Source organism: Salmo salar, unplaced genomic scaffold (genome assembly GCF_965601325.2).
Source record: "Salmo salar unplaced genomic scaffold, fSalSal1 ptg000005l, whole genome shotgun sequence".
NCBI lineage: Eukaryota > Metazoa > Chordata > Actinopteri > Salmoniformes > Salmonidae > Salmo > Salmo salar.
Window position 1 is genome coordinate 648,690 of NW_027675309.1, and position 16,311 is coordinate 665,000.

Consider the following 16,311-nt stretch of genomic DNA (forward strand, 5'->3'; position numbering starts at 1 on the left):
GATCAGGTCCCCCTCTCCATGTAATCTGATTCATTATGATCTAGGATCAGGTCCCCCTCTCCATGTAATCTGATTCATTATGATCTAGGATCAGGTCCCCCCTCTCCATGTAATCTGATTCATTATGATCTAGGATTGGGTCCCCCCTCTCCATGTAATCTGATTCATTATGATCTAGGATCAGGTCCCCCCCTCTCCATGTAATCTGATTCATTATGATCTAGGATTGGGTCCCCCCTCTCCATGTAATCTGATTCATTATGATATAGGATCAGGTCCCCCCTCTCCATGTAATCTGATTCATTATGATCTAGGATCAGGTCCCCCTCTCCATGTAATCTGATTCATTATGATCTAGGATCAGGTCCCCCTCTCCATGTAATCTGATTCATTATGATCTAGGATCAGGTCCCCCCCTCTCCATGTAATCTGATTCATTATGATCTAGGATCAGGTCCTTCCTCTTCTTGAGAGAACTAATCCAAAATGAGTCGAACTAACCCAAAATTTGTCGAAAGGTCAAGTGATTCTCTTCCTGAGAAGAAGCTGACACCCTTCAAACAGAGCAAAAGAAGTGGTCCCAAAAAATATGTCAAAATGAATACAAAAATGATACAGCTGTCTTTAATAAGATCAAACTGAACTAACTGCTATCTTGAAATGTTGAAAAATTGTTTTTAAATCGCTCAGTCTTATCACTCAATATGAGTCAAAATCTGTCACTTCCAGGAGTGCTCATTTTGTCAAAAATGAAAAAATGAAAAAAATAACAACTCACAGCTGTGTTAATAGACCCAACTCAAACATCTGCTATCTTGAAATGTCCAAAAAAGGTATTTAAATGGGCCTACCAGTAGGGCTGGGCGATATATCGATATAAAAAATATATCGATATATTTTAAATGTGATATGAAATTAGACCATTTCGCATATATCGATATAGTTGAAATTTGCGCTTTGATCCTTGCTCCAAGCAAGCTGCAGACCCGGAGCTCTCTGCGCTGCTCCCCGCGCCTCCTCTTTCATGCACAGAGGGCGGAGGGGCAGGAACAGACACTTCAACAAACATGGAGGAAGCAACAGCGTCTGCGGAGCGTTTTGACGAGGAATTGGTTAGTAAAAGAAAAAGCATTGGCTCAGTCATTTGGAGATGGTTCGGATTCAAAGTATCAGATGAGCAACAAAATCACGTTATATGTAGGCAGTGCCATAAAAAAAAGTTACAGCCAGGGGTGGAAGCACTACAAATCTTTTTCACCACCTAAAACAGTGGCACAAACTGCAATACGAAGAGTGTGTGAAACTGCGCACTGCAGAAGCCCCAGCCGCAAGCCGTCGACAACCCGATAAAGCTCCAGCCCCGAAACAAAGCTCACTGCAAACTTCATTTTCCCGCAGTGAGCCTTTATGAAAAGAAAATTGGCAAGTGGTGTACTATAACTACAGCGGTGTCCTATCACATTGCTAAAGATATGGTCCCTGTTGCAACTGTGGAACAAGTCGGATTCAAAAAAGCTACTGAAAACTATGGACCCGAGATATGAGCTTCCCAACTACTTTACACGAGAAGCACTGCCACAAATGTCCACTGAAGTCAGGCAGAGCCTTGCTGACCGGCTCGCTAACGGGACCCATTTTGGCGTTGACCAGCGATATGTGGGTCGAGCAGGACAATGTGAGCCTTTACATGAAGCGTGACATGTTCACTTCATTCAACGACTGGGGGAGATGAAAACAGCGTCGTGTCTCCAAAACAAGTTATTTCCCCCCAGGATCACACCGGTGAGCATATAGCTGAGGCCTCGCAGGACGCAAGCTGGGAAACTCCAAGAAAAGCATCCGGTTGCTATAACAACCGCCAACGGGAGCGACGTGGTCAGAGCGGTGGAGCTGAACGATGAGGATGCAGTGCTTCGGTCAGACTACACTTGGCTATTGGGGAGTGCAGTGTTTTATTAAGGAGTATTCACATATTTTACTTTAAAGAAAAACACATATTAAAATATTAGTTTTTCATTATTTTCCTTTGTGTCTGTCTGCAACTTGTTTTGTTTTATGCTGCTGTCTTGGCCAAAAATTGATTAATAAAACACAAAACATAAAGTGCTAAAAGTAAAATCACTTACAATACAGGATGGTAGATATCAGAACCATATTTATTAGGTTATTGGATAAGAATTAGTGATGCATTGATGTGTTTACCACTTTAATGTTACAGCTGGTAAAGGTGAGGTAATTATGACTTTAAAAGGCTGGTTAGCCTGTTGATATCATCAAGGTAACATATTTAGTTATTATGATAGACTATAGTTTTTTCTCTGGATTGAAGAGCCAACTGCAAAGTAACTAGAAACTAATGTTGACACGTAGGTAGGCCTAAACATTGTGGAGTTTTTAGTGGAGTAGAAATATGAAGTAGCATTAAATACTAAGCATAAATACTAAGAACAACAACAAGAACGAAACATCAGTAAATGTACATACAGTATAGTCATCATTTATAAATTATACACAAATAATAATACATAAAAATCACTTACAGGATTAAAATTCACAAAATAAATGAATATAATATTTGATATTTATGATTAGGACTGGCGTTGATTAAAAAAAAATAAACTATGAAACAAGAAAATATTAATGTAGAATATTTCTAAAGCTTGATTTTGGAAAGCACTTAGTTGTATGAGTGTGTTAAAGTGAAAACAGAGTCAAATTTCCTCGCATAAGCACATTTGTTTAATAGTTTTTTTATGATTCTGACAGGACATGGCATGAATGACAAGCGCGTCACCCGGGCCATTTCTCTGTGCAAGAGAATTGTAAGCTGTTTTTGGTACAGCTGGAAGAAAAGGAGACATCTTGCTGAAGTCCAGATTCAGCTGGGTCTGCCAAGTCACCAACTCATAACCGAGTCTGCCACACGCTGGGGATCAAGGCAGCAGATGATAGAGAGAGTCCTGGAGCAGGAAGGAGCACTGGCCAAAGTCCTGTCTAATGACAAAAAGACCAGGCACCTTGTCCCTACCTGGCAGGACTTAGAGGTCCTAGAAGCAGTCCAAAAGGTCCTGAAACCTCTCCAGGACTTTACCGATGCTTTGTCAGGTGAGGAGTACGTCACTCTATCATATGTAAAACCTGTGCTGCACCTTTTTAACGAAAGTCTCCTGGCATGTGAAGAGGGTGATAGCGAGCTTTGCAAATCGATCAAGACCGGCATTGTTGAGTACCTCAACCGCAAGTATTCTGACCCAGCCACTACTGACCTATTGGAGATGGCTTCATTTGTGGATCCACGCTTCAGGGCCACCTATATCCCAAGTGAAAAAGTTGATGCATTGAAGCACAGAGCTGTCTTGGAGGTGGAGACGCTACTGGCTGATCAGAGCAGCTGTCAACCGCCTTACCTACGTGTGCCAACTGTGCCTGAGCCTGCAGATGGAGAAGCAGCAGTGGCACCAAAAGCTAAGACACTGGCAAGCTTCTTCAAGCAGCGCACAGCCACCACCACTGCACCACCAACCAAGAGGGAGGCTATTGAAAATGAACTGTCAAGTTACTTGCAGTCAGCAAGTGTGGAGAGTGACACTGATCCCCTCAAGTGGTGGAAGGATCATGAAGTTGTCTTTCCAGCTCTGAGCCACCTGGCAAAAAAGTATCTCTTGGTACCAGCTACCAGTTCACCCTCCGAAAGGGTTTTCAGCTGCAGTGGCAATATCGTGACCTGCCACAGAGCATCTCTGAAGCCGGATGCCGTTGACAGGCTGGTGTTTCTCGCACAAAATCTTTAAATGAAGGAGGACACGCTTGTCTTCTAATGTCTACCTCAAGACAGCATTACTGTTTATCAAAGTAAAAAAAGAGGGGGAAAATGTTTATTGAGTTGATAGTCTGTTTCTTGTGCAACTGGTTGAGGCTGTTCAGATAAGAAATTGAGTTAACAAAAAGCAAATGGTAATCTCAGGCTGATGTTTAAAACACATTTTCTCAAACTGAGCACTTTATTTTGTTCTTTATTTATATATAATTGCTGCCCTTACTAGGGTTTGTCATAGTTTATTATTTTGTAATGTTCGTTATTTGCATCTGTGGATTTGTTAGAAAGGAGAAGAAATCTGTAATTTGATTTTAATAAGCCATTTAAAGTTGTCAAACTAAAAAAAAGTTGACTTTTCTCATAAATATATATAATATTTATTTCAGAAAAAGATAGGCCTATTTTATTTTATAGGCTATTTTTGTTTAAGATATTTGTATTTATTTAAATGTGCACCTTATGGAGCTTTGATTTCAAAAAGGTCGTCCTGTTGTTCTACAGTGTTTATGTTTACATGTTGTTGTTATTTGAACAGCTGAGCATTTAATCTGAACCAGGTGAAGAGCCCTGTTTATTATTTATTCATTTGATTTTTCAACTGTTCACTGAAATAGCCGCTTTCAATAAAACTACTTGAGACATGTCATATCTGGCTTTGACTTTGACTGAACATTTGCTCTCACTTTGCGGAAGAAATATCAGGATATATATCTTATATCGATATTCAGCCTAAATATATCAGGATATGACTTTTGGTCCATATCGCCCAGCCCTAGCTCAAGCATTATTGAGCACATCTGCAGCAATAAGTGACTGACTGACCTGACAGGTGACTTGACAGGTGACCTGCCATGATACTATGCCTTTAGAGGTGGGGGTGGAAATGCAGTTGTTGTTCAGTCACTGCATGAATATTAAATATGGGTTATGCATATTCCATTTTTTTTGTCCTCTAGTAAAACAAGTTGTTGTTGAACCAACTACCAATACTTCAATAAAATAGACGACTATTACATATTGGCCTATGTGTTTTCTTGCTGTGTTTCCATCCAGTAAAACTGTTAAGGAGAGAACGTTAGCATACAAAAGCTGTCCTCAATCTTCAGCTGGGAAGATGTCCAGTTCCAGTTATGATGTTGGCAAATACTGTTTGTGGTTTCTGAAAGTACAGAATAAAGAGGAATTATTCATTAGAATACAATATAAGGATATAGCAATAAAACAATATTACAAATAACATAAAAATAGTTTATTGCATTGACAAAATCCCAGATTTGAGTTCTAACAGTAAGAAAGTAACTTTTGATCTCCACAAGGGGGCAAGGCAGGGCAGAACAGAGCCATGCTGAATAGACCACATAAACAAACCATGGTCATATGTTTTATTTTATTTAACTAGGCAAGTCATTTAAAATGCCGTATAATGCTTGAATTTTAATTTTGAGATTATTTTGTTGTTGTCCAACCAATCCCTTTTACAGTCACACCAACATGATGTTTATGATACTTTATCAGTGTTTACAGTCACACCAACATGATGTTTATGATACTTTATCAGTGTTTACAGTCACACCAACATGATGTATATGATACTTTATCAGTGTTTACAGTCACACCAACATGATGTATATGATACTTTATCAGTGTTTACAGTCATATCAACATGATGTATATGATACTTTATCAGTGTTTACAGTCACACCAACATGATGTATATGATACTTTATCAGTGTTTACAGTCACACCAACATGATGTATATGATACTTTATCAGTGTTTACAGTCATACCAACATGATGTATATGATACTTTATCAGTGTTTACAGTCATATCAACATGATGTATATGATACTTTATCAGTGTTTACAGTCACACCAACATGATGTATATGATACTTTATCAGTGTTTACAGTCACACCAACATGATGTATATGATACTTTATCAGTGTTTACAGTCACACCAACATGATGTATATGATACTTTATCAGTGTTTACAGTCACACCAACATGATGTATATGATACTTTATCAGTGTTTACAGTCATACCAACATGGTGTATATGATACTTTATCAGTGTTTACAGTCACACCAACATGATCTATATGATACTTTATCAGTGTTTACAGTCACACCAACATGATGTATATGATACTTTATCAGTGTTTACAGTCATACCATGAAATGATCAGTTAACCTCTAGACTAGAAACACAGACAAATCACTTCAGGATGAAGTCCAATAGATGTCGCTGTTGCACTGTAGTAGTGGGGGGGAACAGGAAGTTCCGCTAGGCGCACACCATTCTTTAGAATAAGGAAAACGCAAGAACTGTGCTGTCCTTTTCTCTTTATTACTACAGTCTGAGGTCGGTAACGTCAACAGTGAGGACAATCCCAGCCTGTCTCTCTCCTTCCACACTGAGTCCAAACCTACAGTCACTGGGTCCTGATTGTGACAGTGGAGCCCAGTTTGCACTGCAGGATCCAGAGATGGAATCAGTGAAGCTGGAAGACTGCAGTCAAACACTGGAGCTGAATGTCAACATTAAAGAAGAAGAGGAGGAGGAGATTGTCTCAACATGGTCTCCATTCTCTACATCCAGAGAGCAACAGCAGGAAGATCACAGAGCTAAGAGGTCTCACCACTGCCTACATTGTGAGGAGATTTTCCCAATTCTATCAAAGCTAAAAATACACCTTAAAACACACACTGGAGAGAATCTGTATCCCTGTAATGACTGTGGGAAGAGATTCACAACATCAAGGTCTCTGACAGTTCATCAGAGAATACACACAGGAGAGAAGCCTTACTCCTGCTCTGACTGTGGATAGAGTTTCTCTCGACGGGGAAACTTAAAAACACATGCACGTATACACACAGGAGAGAAGCCTTACTCCTGCTCTGATTGTGTAAAATGCTTCACAACATCAACTGACCTAAAAGTTCAGCAGAGAACACACAGAGGAGAGAAGCCTTACTCCTGCTCTGACTGTGGAAAGAGTTTCTCTCGACTGGCCCAGTTAAAAAGACACCAAGGTAATCAGAAAGGAGAGAAGCATTATCACAGATCTGACTGTAGATTTAGTTTTTTATCAACAGCTGAGCTAAAAGGGTCATCAGAGAACACACAGAGGAGAGAAGCCTTGGCCCAATGTATACATAAAGGAGAGAAGTCTCATCAGTTTTCTCAGACCAGCTAAGATTAGTCACTCCACTTAATTCTCATCCCATAAAATAATTGTCATCTTTGAATTGGATCAGATGAAGACAGCGTAGAACACTCTATTGTAATCCTGTTGGTTCTCACTGTGAGAACCCTGCAGAAAAAAGGGAGCATTCTAGAATGTTAGTCTCTCTTCTCTTTACTGATCAGCACCTTGTTGATATTGACATCTTGGATTTGCAATGATGGTTGAATATCCTCTGTGAGGCGTCTCACAATGGAGTCTGATGGTTGACTGGGTGGTACTGCTTCCCTCTGCAGTTTTCTGTGGGAATGAGCTTGTAGACACAACATATACTGAGTGTACAAAACATTAAGGACACCTGCTCTTTCCATAACATAGACTGTTTCTGTACAGCACTTGGTGACATCGGCTGATGTAAAAAGGGCTTTATAAATACATTTGATGATTTGATTGGTCTCCTGTACTATGTTTCCCACCAGCTCCTCTGTCAGAAACAACTTGAAGCACTCTGCCTCAGATGGAAATGGACTCCAGACTGGGACTCATCAAAACAAACAGCAGGGCCAGGAGGGGTGAAATGACTGGCGGCCTTCCAGCTACCACAGAACTCCTGTACTTCATCCACTGTCGGTCTCCCTCCATCACCACCAGCATCTTCAAAGGGACCTGGTACTTGGTCAGTGGACAAGGGAACGTCAGATTCAGGGTTCTCAATGGCTACAAGGGGGGGGGGCAGCTCCTCACTGTCAGAATCTGATTCCTGACTTTCATACTCAGACTCATTGTCAGAATTTTAACAAAAATCTCCATAATTTCCACATTTGTGAGTTGTCTCCTTTTGAAAGACATTGCTAATGCTACAGCTTAGCTCACTAGCTACATACATAAACAACAACACTGAATGGCTCAGAGTGAGAGGGGACGTGATTGACTGCCGGCATGCGTCACTTGTATCAATAAATCACCATCAGAAAATGTTTTGTGAGGTAATTATTTGTGTATTTACTGTTTTATTCACATGTTTTCAATTCTGGGTGACAAATCATGCATTCCGATTCTTGCATAGATTGTAATGGGCACATATTATGTGTGTAAAATACTTATTTGAAGGTTATACTGATTATGATGAGCTAAGCTAATTCAAGCTATGTGTATGGAGCCATGTTTGTTGACATACAATGCATTCTAATTTTCACGTAATCATCCGTTTGACCAAAGATGTTATAACAAAATGAGGTGAGTAAGAGTTCACTCATTTTTTGAGGACTTACGGAAATGAATGGTGGGATGTGAACGACGGTAGATGACACACCCCTTCAACACTATAAACAGACCGAACTCATCTTGTCTTTTATTATCTTCGGTTTCTGTGAGGGGGAAAATGCATGGCTGCGTGCTGAAACTAATCTCGGATAACTTTCCATTTCTAGAAAGTGTTTTACCTAATTATTTCGATCAATGGTGAGCTCACCCCGTGATGTGATTAATTAGACATAGTAATTGCAATTAGCTAATTCATATTGTAGTTTACGTCAGCCGAGAGTTAGAAAATATGACTGCTTGTGTTGGGTCAATCTTTCTTCAGTTAGCGCTACGACAAATGTAGCCTACATTTTTTCCGGTTAGGATGATTGTGTTGTGCTATATATATATATATATATATATATAACCCCTCATTTAAACGCTCATTTAGAACCCTCGTTTAGAACGCTCGTTTAGAACCCTCGTTTAGAACCCTCATTTAGAACGCTTTTTTAGAACGCTCCTTTAGAACCCTCGTTTAGAACCCTCATTTAGAACGCTCGTTTAGAACCCTCGTTTAGAACCCTCGTTTAGAACCCTCATTTAGAACCCTCATTTAGAACCCTCATTTAGAACGCTCATTTACAACAACAATCAGCGTTTGAGCTGGACACTTTTTTCAGAAACTATTTACACAAAACACACACAGTCCTTACAAAGTTTATCTCCAGAATGTGAGCAGTTTATTTTTTGAAGGAAATGGTTCATATATTCACAGAAGTATATATATTTAATCACTGAACAGTAGCAGACCTAACTTCATCTGTTCCTGACTCTGGATAGTGGATTAAAAAGACCACCTGTTGTTACATCAACACCAGACATCATGATTCATGGAAATGGACATTGTATTTTATCAAATATGAAAACCTTAAATCTCTTCAAATTCAAATCAGTCAGAAAATAAGGATCGTACATAAAACAGAGCAGAATAAATCATCACATCTGGGGACCATCACCACCAGCATGACTAGTATCTATGTGGACCCTACTACAGTTTAACCAGCTCAGCTATAGACTACACCAGCATGACTAGTATCTATGTGGACCCTACTACAGTTTAACCAGCTCAGCTATAGACTACACCAGCATGACTAGTATCTATGTGGACCCTACTACAGTTTAACCAGCTCAGCTATAGACTACACCAGCATGACTAGTATCTATGTGGACCCTACTACAGTTTAACCAGCTCAGCTATAGACTACACCAGCATGACTAGTATCTATGTGGACCCTACTACAGTTTAACCAGCTCAGCTATAGACTACACCAGCATGACTAGTATCTATGTGGACCCTACTACAGTTTAACCAGCTCAGCTATAGACTACACCAGCATGACTAGTATCTATGTGGACCCTACTACAGTTTAACCAGCTCAGCTATAGACTACACCAGCATGACTAGTATCTATGTGGACCCTACTACAGTTTAACCAGCTCAGCTATAGACTACACCAGCATGACTAGTATCTATGTGGACCCTACTACAGTTTAACCAGCTCAGCTATAGACTACACCAGCATGACTAGTATCTATGTGGACCCTACTACAGTTTAACCAGCTCAGCTATAGACTACACCAGCATGACTAGTATCTATGTGGACCCTACTACAGTTTAACCAGCTCAGCTATAGACTACACCAGCATGACTAGTATCTATGTGGACCCTACTACAGTTTAACCAGCTCAGCTATAGACTACACCAGCATGACTAGTATCTATGTGGACCCTACTACAGTTTAACCAGCTCAGCTATAGACTACACCAGCATGACTAGTATCTATGTGGACCCTACTACAGTTTAACCAGCTCAGCTATAGACTACACCAGCATGACTAGTATCTATGTGGACCCTACTACAGTTTAACCAGCTCAGCTATAGACTACACCAGCATGACTAGTATCTATGTGGACCCTACTACAGTTTAACCAGCTCAGCTATAGACTACACCAGCATGACTAGTATCTATGTGGACCCTACTACAGTTTAACCAGCTCAGCTATAGACTACACCAGCATGACTAGTATCTATGTGGACCCTACTACAGTTTAACCAGCTCAGCTATAGACTACACCAGCATGACTAGTATCTATGTGGACCCTACTACAGTTTAACCAGCTCAGCTATAGACTACACCAGCATGACTAGTATCTATGTGGACCCTACTACAGTTTAACCAGCTCAGCTATAGACTACACCAGCATGACTAGTATCTATGTGGACCCTACTACAGTTTAACCAGCTCAGCTATAGACTACACCAGCATGACTAGTATCTATGTGGACCCTACTACAGTTTAACCAGCTCAGCTATAGACTACACCAGCATGACTAGTATCTATGTGGACCCTACTACAGTTTAACCAGCTCAGCTATAGACTACACCAGCATGACTAGTATCTATGTGGACCCTACTACAGTTTAACCAGCTCAGCTATAGACTACACCAGCATGACTAGTATCTATGTGGACCCTACTACAGTTTAACCAGCTCAGCTATAGACTACACCAGCATGACTAGTATCTATGTGGACCCTACTACAGTTTAACCAGCTCAGCTATAGACTACACCAGCATGACTAGTATCTATGTGGACCCTACTACAGTTTAACCAGCTCAGCTATAGACTACACCAGCATGACTAGTATCTATGTGGACCCTACTACAGTTTAACCAGCTCAGCTATAGACTACACCAGCATGACTAGTATCTATGTGGACCCTACTACAGTTTAACCAGCTCAGCTATAGACTACACCAGCATGACTAGTATCTATGTGGACCCTACTACAGTTTAACCAGCTCAGCTATAGACTACACCAGCATGACTAGTATCTATGTGGACCCTACTACAGTTTAACCAGCTCAGCTATAGACTACACCAGCATGACTAGTATCTATGTGGACCCTACTACAGTTTAACCAGCTCAGCTATAGACTACACCAGCATGAGTAGTATCTATGTGGACCCTACTACAGTTTAACCAGCTCAGCTATAGACTACACCAGCATGACTAGTATCTATGTGGACCCTACTACAGTTTAACCAGCTCAGCTATAGACTACACCAGCATGACTAGTATCTATGTGGACCCTACTACAGTTTAACCAGCTCAGCTATAGACTACACCAGCATGACTAGTATCTATGTGGACCCTACTACAGTTTAACCAGCTCAGCTATAGACTACACCAGCGTGACTAGTATCTACGTGGACCCTACTACAGTTTAACCAGCTCAGCTATAGACTACACCAGCGTGACTAGTATCTACGTGGACCCTACTACAGTTTAACCAGCTCAGCTATAGACTACACCAGCGTGACTAGTATCTACGTGGACCCTACTACAGTTTAACCAGCTCAGCTATAGACTACACCAGCATGACTAGTATCTATGTGGACCCTACTACAGTTTAACCAGCTCAGCTATAGACTACACCAGCATGACTAGTATCTATGTGGACCCTACTACAGTTTAACCAGCTCAGCTATAGACTACACCAGCATGACTAGTATCTATGTGGACCCTACTACAGTTTAACCAGCTCAGCTATAGACTACACCAGCATGACTAGTATCTATGTGGACCCTACTACAGTTTAACCAGCTCAGCTATAGACTACACCAGCATGACTAGTATCTATGTGGACCCTACTACAGTTTAACCAGCTCAGCTATAGACTACACCAGCATGACTAGTATCTATGTGGACCCTACTACAGTTTAACCAGCTCAGCTATAGACTACACCAGCATGACTAGTATCTATGTGGACCCTACTACAGTTTAACCAGCTCAGCTATAGACTACACCAGCATGACTAGTATCTATGTGGACCCTACTACAGTTTAACCAGCTCAGCTATAGACTACACCAGCATGACTAGTATCTATGTGGACCCTACTACAGTTTAACCAGCTCAGCTATAGACTACACCAGCATGACTAGTATCTATGTGGACCCTACTACAGTTTAACCAGCTCAGCAATAGACTACACCAGCATGACTAGTATCTATGTGGACCCTACTACAGTTTAACCAGCTCAGCTATAGACTACACCAGCATGACTAGTATCTATGTGGACCCTACTACAGTTTAACCAGCTCAGCTATAGACTACACCAGCATGACTAGTATCTATGTGGACCCTACTACAGTTTAACCAGCTCAGCTATAGACTACACCAGCATGACTAGTATCTATGTGGACCCTACTACAGTTTAACCAGCTCAGCTATAGACTACACCAGCATGACTAGTATCTATGTGGACCCTACTACAGTTTAACCAGCTCAGCTATAGACTACACCAGCATGACTAGTATCTATGTGGACCCTACTACAGTTTAACCAGCTCAGCTATAGACTACACCAGCATGACTAGTATCTATGTGGACCCTACTACAGTTTAACCAGCTCAGCTATAGACTACACCAGCATGACTAGTATCTATGTGGACCCTACTACAGTTTAACCAGCTCAGCTATAGACTACACCAGCATGACTAGTATCTATGTGGACCCTACTACAGTTTAACCAGCTCAGCTATAGACTACACCAGCATGACTAGTATCTATGTGGACCCTACTACAGTTTAACCAGCTCAGCTATAGACTACACCAGCATGACTAGTATCTACGTGGACCCTACTACAGTTTAACCAGCTCAGCTATAGACTACACCAGCATGACTAGTATCTATGTGGACCCTACTACAGTTTAACCAGCTCAGCTATAGACTACACCAGCATGACTAGTATCTATGTGGACCCTACTACAGTTTAACCAGCTCAGCTTTAGACTACACGAGCATGACTAGTATCTATGTGGACCCTACTACAGTTTAACCAGCTCAGCTATAGACTACACCAGCATGACTAGTATCTATGTGGACCCTACTACAGTTTAACCAGCTCAGCTATAGACTACACCAGCATGACTAGTATCTATGTGGACCCTACTACAGTTTAACCAGCTCAGCTATAGACTACACCAGCATGACTAGTATCTATGTGGACCCTACTACAGTTTAACCAGCTCAGCTATAGACTACACCAGCATGACTAGTATCTACGTGGACCCTACTACAGTTTAACCAGCTCAGCTATAGACTACACCAGCATGACTAGTATCTACGTGGACCCTACTACAGTTTAACCAGCTCAGCTATAGACTACACCAGCATGACTAGTATCTACGTGGACCCTACTACAGTTTAACCAGCTCAGCTATAGACTACACCAGCATGACTAGTATCTATGTGGACCCTACTACAGTTTAACCAGCTCAGCTATAGACTACACCAGCATGACTAGTATCTATGTGGACCCTACTACAGTTTAACCAGCTCAGCTATAGACTACACCAGCATGACTAGTATCTATGTGGACCCTACTACAGTTTAACCAGCTCAGCTATAGACTACACCAGCATGACTAGTATCTATGTGGACCCTACTACAGTTTAACCAGCTCAGCTATAGACTACACCAGCATGACTAGTATCTATGTGGACCCTACTACAGTTTAACCAGCTCAGCTATAGACTACACCAGCATGACTAGTATCTATGTGGACCCTACTACAGTTTAACCAGCTCAGCTATAGACTACACCAGCATGACTAGTATCTATGTGGACCCTACTACAGTTTAACCAGCTCAGCTATAGACTACACCAGCATGACTAGTATCTATGTGGACCCTACTACAGTTTAACCAGCTCAGCTATAGACTACACCAGCATGACTAGTATCTATGTGGACCCTACTACAGTTTAACCAGCTCAGCTATAGACTACACCAGCATGACTAGTATCTATGTGGACCCTACTACAGTTTAACCAGCTCAGCTATAGACTACACCAGCATGACTAGTATCTATGTGGACCCTACTACAGTTTAACCAGCTCAGCTATAGACTACACCAGCATGACTAGTATCTATGTGGACCCTACTACAGTTTAACCAGCTCAGCAATAGACTACACCAGCATGACTAGTATCTATGTGGACCCTACTACAGTTTAACCAGCTCAGCTATAGACTACACCAGCATGACTAGTATCTATGTGGACCCTACTACAGTTTAACCAGCTCAGCTATAGACTACACCAGCATGACTAGTATCTATGTGGACCCTACTACAGTTTAACCAGCTCAGCTATAGACTACACCAGCATGACTAGTATCTATGTGGACCCTACTACAGTTTAACCAGCTCAGCTATAGACTACACCAGCATGACTAGTATCTATGTGGACCCTACTACAGTTTAACCAGCTCAGCTATAGACTACACCAGCATGACTAGTATCTATGTGGACCCTACTACAGTTTAACCAGCTCAGCTATAGACTACACCAGCATGACTAGTATCTATGTGGACCCTACTACAGTTTAACCAGCTCAGCTATAGACTACACCAGCATGACTAGTATCTATGTGGACCCTACTACAGTTTAACCAGCTCAGCTATAGACTACACCAGCATGACTAGTATCTATGTGGACCCTACTACAGTTTAACCAGCTCAACTATAGACTATACCAGCATGACTAGTATCTATGTGGACCCTACTACAGTTTAACCAGCTCAGCTATAGACTACACCAGCATGACTAGTATCTATGTGGACCCTACTACAGTTTAACCAGCTCAGCAATAGACTACACCAGCATGACTAGTATCTATGTGGACCCTACTACAGTTTAACCAGCTCAGCTATAGACTACACCAGCATGACTAGTATCTATGTGGACCCTACTACAGTTTAACCAGCTCAGCTATAGACTACACCAGCATGACTAGTATCTATGTGGACCCTACTACAGTTTAACCAGCTCAGCTATAGACTACACCAGCATGACTAGTATCTATGTGGACCCTACTACAGTTTAACCAGCTCAGCTATAGACTACACCAGCATGACTAGTATCTATGTGGACCCTACTACAGTTTAACCAGCTCAGCTATAGACTACACCAGCATGACTAGTATCTATGTGGACCCTACTACAGTTTAACCAGCTCAGCTATAGACTACACCAGCATGACTAGTATCTATGTGGACCCTACTACAGTTTAACCAGCTCAGCTATAGACTACACCAGCATGACTAGTATCTATGTGGACCCTACTACAGTTTAACCAGCTCAGCTATAGACTACACCAGCATGACTAGTATCTATGTGGACCCTACTACAGTTTAACCAGCTCAGCTATAGACTACACCAGCATGACTAGTATCTATGTGGACCCTACTACAGTTTAACCAGCTCAGCTATAGACTACACCAGCATGACTAGTATCTATGTGGACCCTACTACAGTTTAACCAGCTCAGCTATAGACTACACCAGCATGACTAGTATCTATGTGGACCCTACTACAGTTTAACCAGCTCAGCTATAGACTACACCAGCATGACTAGTATCTATGTGGACCCTACTACAGTTTAACCAGCTCAGCTATAGACTATACCAGCATGACTAGTATCTATGTGGACCCTACTACAGTTTAACCAGCTCAGCTATAGACTACACCAGCATGACTAGTATCTATGTGGACCCTACTACAGTTTAACCAGCTCAGCAATAGACTACACCAGCATGACTAGTATCTATGTGGACCCTACTACAGTTTAACCAGCTCAGCTATAGACTACACCAGCATGACTAGTATCTATGTGGACCCTACTACAGTTTAACCAGCTCAGCTATAGACTACACCAGCATGACTAGTATCTATGTGGACCCTACTACAGTTTAACCAGCTCAGCTATAGACTACACCAGCATGACTAGTATCTATGTGGACCCTACTACAGTTTAACCAGCTCAGCTATAGACTACACCAGCATGACTAGTATCTATGTGGACCCTACTACAGTTTAACCAGCTCAGCTATAGACTACACCAGCATGACTAGTATCTATGTGGACCCTACTACAGTTTAACCAGCTCAGCTATAGACTACACCAGCATGACTAGTATCTATGTGGACCCTACTACAGT

At 41.4% G+C, this 16,311-nt stretch overlaps 1 long non-coding RNA gene across 1 annotated transcript in view; it reads right to left on the minus strand.

Annotated features, from left to right (window-relative positions):
• The window catches only part of LOC123735945 (uncharacterized), a 284,243-nt gene that overhangs the window by 208,420 nt on the left and 59,512 nt on the right, over positions 1-16,311 (minus strand). The window lies entirely within an intron of this gene.